The following is a 9705-nucleotide window of genomic DNA, read 5'->3' as shown; positions in this document are numbered from 1 at the left end:
AGAAATTAGTGTGTTAACAGAGTATGACCAATGCGGAGACAACAAAGAGTACACCTCCGAGGAGATATAACATTAGTTATTTCTCTAATCTTATTTCCATCTAAACTATCTCAGTGCTGTTGTCAATTATTATAACACAAACTCTTAATGCTCAATAAAAATCATTACTGAGGACAAGCTAGCTTCTTGGTAGCAATTCGGCTGCAGCATCCTTTGCCAGTAAACCTGCCTTCTCATTCCCACACATTGCGTATACCAGAACCCCCCAAAAAATCGAACTGTTATACCTCTCAGGTCAATAATGAAAAGCCAATCTAAAATCTTCAAAATTAAAAGGTTACTAGAATTAAAAACTAAAACTTGTAAAACACTTTCTTGCATCACTGAATGGTAAAATTGCCCTCCTCTTCTAACGCTACTCTCTCAATGGTGGATAGTATGCCAGTAAATACATAAGAGACTAAAGGAAGTGCACTTCTACAATTAAAAGAATTACTATATACTCCAAATTCAATGCCAGCATCAGATTTGGAGCCATCAGTATATGTAAAAGTCAGTTCCCTATGTTCTGCAACATATTCCATAAAAAAAAAAAGAGCTGGCTTCCAAGTCAGTCAATATTTTTTTTATACCAATAAAATATTTACAAAAGGATATCTCTAGTAATTTCCATAGAGAGGTTGATGATATCTTAAATGGAAGCAACTTACTTCTAACACTATCAACACTTTAATAATTGCTCTACCCAAAAACCCTAAGGTTGAGGATATGTTGGGTGCAACTCAAAATATCTACATTGCCTTACCAAGTTTGCAGTCTGATAGGCTAGAGAATTAGGAAGTTTTTGCAACCTAAACCGATACCAAAGAATACTAGACTTTCACTAAAGGTCTAAAGATAATTCAGAATCAACAAGGAAGATTGGAATAGGCAAAGTTCTAAAGACTTCTGTGACTATCAGATACCAGTATGGTGTATAGAATACAAAATCTTTAATCGACTTGGGGCAACTGTGAAATATATTTCACATCTATAGCTATTTTTTGAAAAAAATTAAAGCCTTACATAATTTAAAGTTTTACGGTCTGCCCCCATAATGTATGGAACAAAACTTTTAAGCCTTTCAAATGAGGAAACCATATCAGCCTGCAATCGAAAATTAATCCTAGAAATCTAGCTTCACTTACACATGGGATACATTGACCTTTGATGTAAATATCCGGGTCTGGATGTACTCCCCGAATATGACAAATGGTCAACAACAGTTTTGCTTCTTGTCAAAAACAAATTCATTGATATCAGCCCACTGAATAATGTTATCAATTGAGAGTTAAAGTTTTCTCTTAACTAATGCCATTCTATCTCCACCAAATGACATGGAGAGATCATCTACAAATAAGTGTTGAGAAAATATCTTGAGGAATGACAGCAGATATCCCATTAACAGCTAAGGCAAATAGGGTTGCAATTAGAACACTCCCCTGGGGAACTCCTCCTTCCTGATATTTCCTCTCTGACATAGTTTCACCCACTTTAACTTGAAAAAATCTGTGAAATGAATTATTGAACAAATAACGGTAGTCTCCTCTTAATTCCAAATTATAAATAGTTTTAAGTATACCATATCTCCATATCATATCATATACCTTTTCAAGGTCAAAACAAGGCAGTTACACGGGGCTGTTTGGAAACAAAGGTTTCACAAATAAGAGGGCTCAAGTCATATCACCACACCAGTCGCTGAGTGCATATTTGCAAATCCACACTGGATAGATAAAATATCTTTCTTCTCCAGATACCACACCAGTCTTCCACTGACCATATTCTCCATGATCTTACATAAACAATATGTTAATGCAGGCCTACATGAACAAAATTTCTATAGAAGCAGTATAAAAGCAACCTAACTAAGGAGGTATAGCTAGAATGAATCCTTGTATTTCGTGCTGATATTCACATAACTTAATGTCAGGCTAGGTTTAGGAGGTCAGGGGTAATCTTATACTGGAGGAGGGAGGGGGGGGGGGCAGAGTAGGAACTGACTTCTTGGTTAAGGGTAAGTTATGATACATCCCTGTTACTGCACAGTACTTCGTTCTGAAATTTTCATGTTAGTTTGGGTAATACAAAAGATTTACTTCTAAAATTTACAGCACTCAGTAAAGTTAGCATTGGGAGGTCAACGGACTTCAAATGCTACCTGGTTTGATATCAACCTGTACCTCACATTATGAGGCATCCTGTATTTTACTTTAAAATTAAATTTGTCAAGGTCTGGTCAATGGATATCCAAGGTTGTTGTGACTCCCACAGATAGGATAAAGCATACCTGGTTAGTATGCATCCCTGTGTTTCACAGTAAAATTCACAGCAATTTTGACCTGGTAGTGATGAGAAGTCCTAGGGTAGCTTTCAGTACCACCCACCAAGAATGAAGTGGCATCTTTGGTTAGTTTAGGCTGTTTCATTGTTATAACCCTAGCCTTATTCTCATGTTCATGACCTTGTGAAATCAACATTTGATGGACTTATTGCCTATGAAGGTGTAAACCCATATAGTACTTTTCCTTTGTATTTGTTTTTTACCGCTGACTTCATAGCTCCTAAGTTGTCTGTTATTTTCAGCAAGTTGGGTAGAATAGTTTCTTTAGGCACGTGTTGGAGAATGGTTAATGTTACTCCATTAGGTAAATGTGTTTGTGGTAACTCCAGTCTGGCTGATTTTCACCCAGTTTCCAATAGTCCCATGTTATCTCGAGATTTTGAAAATCCTTTGACAAAACTTCTAAATAGGTATGCTCAAGATAATAATCTATTCCCAAGTTTGCAATTTGACTTTGTAAAGGCCTTGGAGCATGTGATGACCTTTTTACAATTTCCAATGCTGTACAGCAATCCCATGATTGTGGCCAGGAAGTTCGTAGTATTGGCCTTTTAGTGCTGCCTTTGACCGTATTAATCATGAGGCCCTTCTTTTCAAACTCAAACAGTTGGGAGTATTTGGGTCTTTCCTTAGCATCATAACTGAATTTTCAAACAATATATAGTGAGCATCGGAATGTAGTACCTGGAGTTCCCCAGGATAATGTTCTTGGCTCTTTACTTTTAATACTATATACATATGTGGTTTAGTCTAGAAAACAAGCTCATTGCATAAGCAGAGGATGCTACTTTCTTTGCCTCGATTCTATCTTATGAATGCAGATCTGTGGTTGCTAGATCCCTTAATTGCAATCTAGCTAAAATTAATGCATGGAGTAAATTATGGGGTCATGAAGTTGAACTTTAACATAACTCAAAGTAAGACTGTAGGTAGGTTGAGGATAGGGGCTTCTTAACAGCCAGACCTCTGCATTGATAATGCTACTTTAACTATATCCAACTCCTTTAAATGTTAGGTGTGACTCTTGATAGCAAATTTACTTTTGAGAAATGCATTTGGGCTGTTTCTTCAGTTGCACAAAACATTGGCTTATTGGGAAAGTCTATCAAGATTTAAGGGGGATCAATCTACTGTATTCTGAAGAAATATTTCAATTCTTTCATTCTGACTCATTGTCTGCCAATTCTGACTATATCCTTTGCATTTAGATTTTCCTAGAAAGTACTGTTATTATGTAAGTAGTACTAGATATGCAGTTAATTCTAAATGTCTTGCCTCTTCCATTATAAGGTTCAGAACTGCACAGTATTCTAGAAATTTATTCTAACTGATCTGATTGTCGAATATTCCTAATCAAGCAGTTGAATCAGGGAACTTCAAAAGTACAAGCTTGTAGCAAATGTTTTTATGTTGAACAGGCTGACATAAGTCCATTCCAAGTTGTTACCTATCTTAAAATAACTAGTACCTGGTACTTTAATTGTTTTTCATATAATTTCTTTATTTATTTCCATTCCTCAGATGGCTATTTTTTGCTATTGTAGACCTTGGGATTTAGCATCCTGGGGTTGTAGCTTAGCTAGAAATAATAATAGTATATGTATATTCCCTATGCATTCATATATATATATATATATATATATATATATATATATATATATATATATATATATATATATACACACACACACACACATATATATATATATATATATATATATATATATATACACACATATATATATAAATAGTTTGCCTATATGCATGCAGTCCATATACATGCATATTTATATAATATATATTTACATATAAAGTTGTACAAACTACTGTGGATTAAAGCTTTAAGCAATAGCTGGAAGATGTAAAAAAAATAATAAAAGCTATACTAAGGGCAAAGGTAACCATTAGTGGACAGCAATAAGGTTTCATGTCATGAAAGAGCACCTCAGAAGCCAAATTTGTTTTGCGAATACTAAATGAAAAATAAAGAGAAGTACAGAGAGAATTGCATTGTGTTTTTGGCCCTTGTGATAGTGTCAACGAAATGGTTTAATATTGATGAAGAGGGATTGTACTAGGGATTGGATTTTAAGCCCTTTTCTGATGAAATTACCATAGACAGATTGACCGATGGTATTAGTCAGGAGTCTCTATGGTCTAAGTTATTTGCAGCTGACAGTAATCAGTGGAGATAGTTATGAGGAGGTTGAAGAAAATCTGGAAATTTGGGTGGCAGAAATGCAGTACGATTGGAAGGTGTAGAATTGAGAGGAAAAAAAAATACTAATCTAAAGTTAGGAACAACTATACAAAGTAATGGTGGGAATAATGGGGAGGTGAATAGAAAAATCCAGCTGGGTGGAATGACTGGATTAGAGTATCAAGCGTGGTATGCAACAACAAAATATTAGCAAATCTGAAAGGGTCTTGACTGGCCTGATAGTACTACATTAATTGGATCTCTCTGGTTATAGCTCATCTTTTCCTTTGCCTACACATACACTGAATAGTCTAGTCTATTATCTACACATTCTCCTCTGTCCTCATGCACCAAACACTAAGATAACCAAAAAATTCTTCACTCGAGGGGTTATCTACTGTTCTGCAACTGTTCAGTGACTACTTTTCTCTAGGTAAGGGTAGAAAAGAGACTTGAGCTATGATAAGCAGCTCTTCTAGGAGAAAGACGCTCCCAAATCAAACCCATTTTCTCTAGTCTTGGGTAGTGCCATAGCCTCTGCACCATGGTCTTTCTCTGTGTTGGGTTAGAGTTCTCTTGTAGAGGGTACACTCAGGCACACTTATTTCATGTTTGCTTATTTCCTTTCCTCAGTGAGCTATCTTCCATGTTGGAGCACTTGGACTTAAAGCATAGCCTACAGTTTCTTTTTTTTTTAACTAGGGTTGTAGCTTAGCTAATAATAATAATAATAATAATAATAATAATAATAATAATAATAATAATAATAAGAAGAAGAAGAAGAAGAAGAAGAACAGCTATGCTATATGGTTTGGAGACCGTGCACTTAAGACAGAAATGGAAGTTGCAGAAATTAAAATGTTGAGGTTCTAATTGGGGCTAAAGAGGAGGGATGAGATAACAATAGAGGAACTTGCACATGTCAATCAGTTTGGAAAGAAAGCAAGGGAAGCAAAACAGGTGATTTGGGCGTGAATAGAAGGGGACAAGAGTAAGTATGGAGGAGGATGCTAAGCATAGACACACAGGGGAGGAGAAGTAAACTATAATTATAATGAGTTGGCAGTGCTGGAGTGAGGATACAACAAATTCCACCCAGACTACGGATCCGAAAATAACTGATCTCGCTGAGAAAGGGGATAATTTAGAGAAGAACATGGAATCAATTAAGTTACTTCAAATGCCGGTGGCTCTAGATAAAAGAAAAATCAGAGAAAACTAAATAAGCTGGCAAAGTTAAAGAAAAAACTACTAGTAATTAAATCAACAAAAGCATCAACTATAATAGCTAAAAGGAAAAATGAGGTTGCATTTGCACTTAAGGATATACCAATTCTTAATTGATGTCAACTTCAGATGTAAACATAAATTATGTTGATGAAAAGATCAGAGATGAAGCGGTAAACAAGATTCAAACCATGGGTCTCGACACCGAAATAAAAAAAGTAAGCGATTGATAATTATATGCTGCAATTTACACAATGAAGAAAATGAAGTATTAAATATGAAATCGATCAAGCAACTAAATTCAAATTGTAGAACAGAAGATAAATTTGGTATTCAAGAAAAGTGCCGCATAGGCCTATTTGTTCAATTGCGACCTTGATGTTCGGGGAACGGTGTTGCGATATGATAGCTAATACGTGATCACCTGCAACCTCTTTCAAAGATATGGTCATTTTGAAAAAGATTGTAAGTTTGAGACATGATAAAAGTGTGTAGGGGGAAATATCCAGGAAATCACGCCACCAAGGAATGTACGTCATAACAGACGAAACGTAAACACAAGATGGACAAACCAGATAATTATCTAGGGAATTCAATAAATTTCAAAACTAATGAATACGGACCAAGCATATCAAGGATGTCTAAGTGTGTATGTAAATATTCAAAAAATTATAAATATTTCATTCAAGTAGTACTTCGATAAAGGGGATTTGAAAAACTCCATTGGTGCAGTGCGAGATGCAAAATACCCAAGAATGTAATACACGATAAACTGATTTTGTAGGTCCTGTGAAGAAGAGGTTTCCTTGAGTTACAGGACCAAGAAAGCAACCATTAAAGAGTGTGTGTGTGTGTGTGTGTGTGTGTGTGTGTGTGTGTGTGTGTGTGTGTGTGTGTGTGTGTGTGTAATATTGGGTTCGGGGCAACAATAATGTTCACAAGTACAGAAAAAATAGAATCCAATGAATATACGTATTTTCACTTGGCTTAAAATTAATGCAAAGCATGGATATTCAAGTATTACTTTTAAGTGAAAGTTAAATAATACAACGGAATGCGGTTATTAGAGCATTAAACTAAACGGCATTGTAGTGAACAAAAAGTTCCAGTATATATAAGTACTTTATTTATCACTGACTTTCGAAGCCACATTATCAACACTGATCGGGCTGGGGCAATGAAAGGAAACAAGAGAATATACTACTTAAGTAATCAACAAATGTAAAATATTTTAGGCTAAGTAACAACTTTAAAACAGATCTGTCATGTATTAACTATGAAGACTTTTGTCAGCCTGTTCAAAATAAAAACATTCACTGAAAATTTGAACTTTTAAACGCCTTCCCCGTAAATTCGTTTATCTAGACAATGCATAGTTGTGAACTATATACAGTAGTACTTAGTTTCTACACCCCGGTGCATTCTTCATCCCTCAGTTTCTCCAAAATCTTTTTTTTTTACTAAACCTCTAAAATTTCCCGAAGTCTACATTCCTCATGGAATGCAGACCAGGTTAATCTCCCGTAAATTATTTGGAATTCTTGGTGCAGATTAGATAGGCAACTCTTAATGATTATGACATTGATAATTTATGAATACTCCCTCATGCAGCCGTAATACTGTTGGGGTCTTTGTTAGAATAGACGCATAGCCCATCAACTACGGGGACGAGTGCATGGTACAACCATCGATGGCGTCCTTTTCTATAATATACTATTTTCTTTACTTTAATCTAAAGTATAAGAAGAATGCAATCATTCCTTATCAAATTGATTAAAAAAAAAGCTTTCACAATCTTTCCTTGTAAAAAATTTCTTAAACAAACAGAACAACTTTAAAACCCTTATCAATCTTAACGTTCACAAAATCGCCTTTTGTACCTATCTATGAGCAAAAGCTTGTGAGTGAATAAATATGAAAAGTCTGTTTAAAACAATGGTATTCAAAAGGCCAATGCAAAATTTAGCTGTTATTTATTACCACTAAAATACCAAGCTGCCATTCAAAATTTTGATTATCAACTAGGCCTAGCGATGGATTGTCTATTAGCAAGGCTAACAACGGAGCACACACATGTTAAACCTACCTATCGATGAAGTCGATGTCAAAAACACTTTGGGTAAAGTGGCACAATAAATAATCAGAACTGAATTATATATAGACGTTTTGCCTGGCCCCAGGTATTCGTGCCTTAACTGCTGCCTTCCCGACACTGAAGCGTCAACTCGACTACTCCAAGAAGCTTAGCGTCAGTTGTCTCTCTGTCCAGTACTAATGCCCGCCCATCCCCCTGTCACCCAACGACTAGTTATTTCAGAAAGCAGCGTTGTTTTTCCTCCTCTTTCTTTAAAGAATGCCGGTAAGACATTTGAGTTTGGCTATCATTATTATTCAAAGGGATATGCAGTTATAAGTAACTTCCAGACGTCAGAGGGACATGTCTGTAATACTTAAACGAGAGGAATCCCGTAGGACCCGTAAGTGAAGAACAAACTGATGAGTGAACGTGGCCGCAAATGGCAGGAACCAAATTGTAATCGAAAGGTAATGTAATGAACGCCCACTTAGAGGACAATCCCAAGTCATTGCTTACACTCCAGATTGATTTTTGACGAATCATGGCCCTCAAACAACACCACAATAATTAAACAGTTACAGGAGGAACGTGGAAGTTGGAAAGGGCTTTCCCGGTGAACGAAGTGTTCGGCAGAGCGGCGAAGTGGGGTGGCTGGATTAGGCTCGCCGGCTCATTTTGAAAAAGGGACAACTTTCTTTTTCTTTCCTTTCTTTTGCCTTTTCCTTCTATCGTGCTTGTAGTTGGCCACGGCCAGGACCCGGCCATAAACCGTCCTTCGGTAACTGAGTAAGAGGCGCAATGTGATGGCTTTCTCCAAATCCAAATGATGGGTCTACGGGCTACACTATTGCAAGACCCTATGTTTGGCCAAAAGACCTTCCAGGCAATCTAAAATCGTAAGTCTAAAGTGTCTAAATTTGACCCCCGCAAATTAAGGAACTTTTATTGGTGCTCAAGGTTGTTCAATATATAAGATAAGGCAACTGGGCCCGTGTACCGAATGGTAGATTCCTTCCAAGAACTTGGTTGACGTTGAAATCTCTGATGGGTAGACCCGAAGCCATCTTTTTGAAAAGTTTAAAACTCTCTCTCTCTCTCTCTCTCTCTCTCTCTCTCTCTCTCTCTCTCTCTCTCTCTCTCTCTCTCTCTCTCTCTCTCTCTCTCTCTCTCTAATAACTACGTTAGGTCTGAAATTAATATTAGTTTTCTCTCTCTCTCTCTCTCTCTCTCTCTCTCTCTCTCTCTCTCTCTCTCTCTCTCTCTCTCTCTCTAATAACTTTGTCGTCAGAATTTTATCATAGTTGTCATATATAAATCATTGGTAGGCTATCCTACCCCAATCAATTTTCATTAGCCAATAATCGAAGCGTTAATTGCACTTCAGACGAAAGAGAATGTCCTTCCAAAATTATGCATTTGGCTGAGTACAAAGAAGTTAAATAAAGCGAAGAGCAAGTAATTTTCATTTAAGAGGGACATTGAGCAAATTATATAATAAAGTTAGCAGACACTGCAGGTTCTTAAGAATGAGGAGGAGAGATTTAGTACAAGTTATAAGATACAATAGGCAAATAGTACGCCTAGGCCTACAGTTTTGATATTAAGAGAATGGAGAAAGGACAGAACGTGATTGATAGTGTCGGGAGGCTGGGAAGGGAATGGAAAGATGGGGTTTTGATTGCCACCCGATGAACAGTTCCATTTTAACACTCAGAACACATCTAACGTACTATCGTAAGTTTGTTCCTCGTAGCTTAAGCCAATCTTACGCTGAATTCGTCTGTTTTCTCCAGATTTCTTAACAGACTATAACAATCA

The 9705-nt window shown here is 36.5% G+C and overlaps 1 protein-coding gene across 1 annotated transcript in view; it reads right to left on the bottom strand.

The window, feature by feature from the left end:
* LOC137634167 (uncharacterized) overlaps positions 1-8070 on the bottom strand; it is a 327902-nt gene extending 319832 nt beyond the window's left edge. The window contains exon 1 of the mRNA XM_068366426.1: positions 7897-8070. The gene's annotated coding sequence lies outside the window, so the exon portion shown is untranslated. The remainder of the gene's footprint in view (positions 1-7896) is intronic.
* Between the last annotated feature and the right edge of the window lie 1635 nt (positions 8071-9705).

This window comes from Palaemon carinicauda, chromosome 44 (genome assembly GCF_036898095.1).
Source record: "Palaemon carinicauda isolate YSFRI2023 chromosome 44, ASM3689809v2, whole genome shotgun sequence".
NCBI classification, from domain to species: Eukaryota; Metazoa; Arthropoda; class Malacostraca; order Decapoda; family Palaemonidae; genus Palaemon; species Palaemon carinicauda.
Note: the sequence above shows the minus strand (reverse complement) of the source record. Positions and strands in the feature narration are given on the sequence as shown.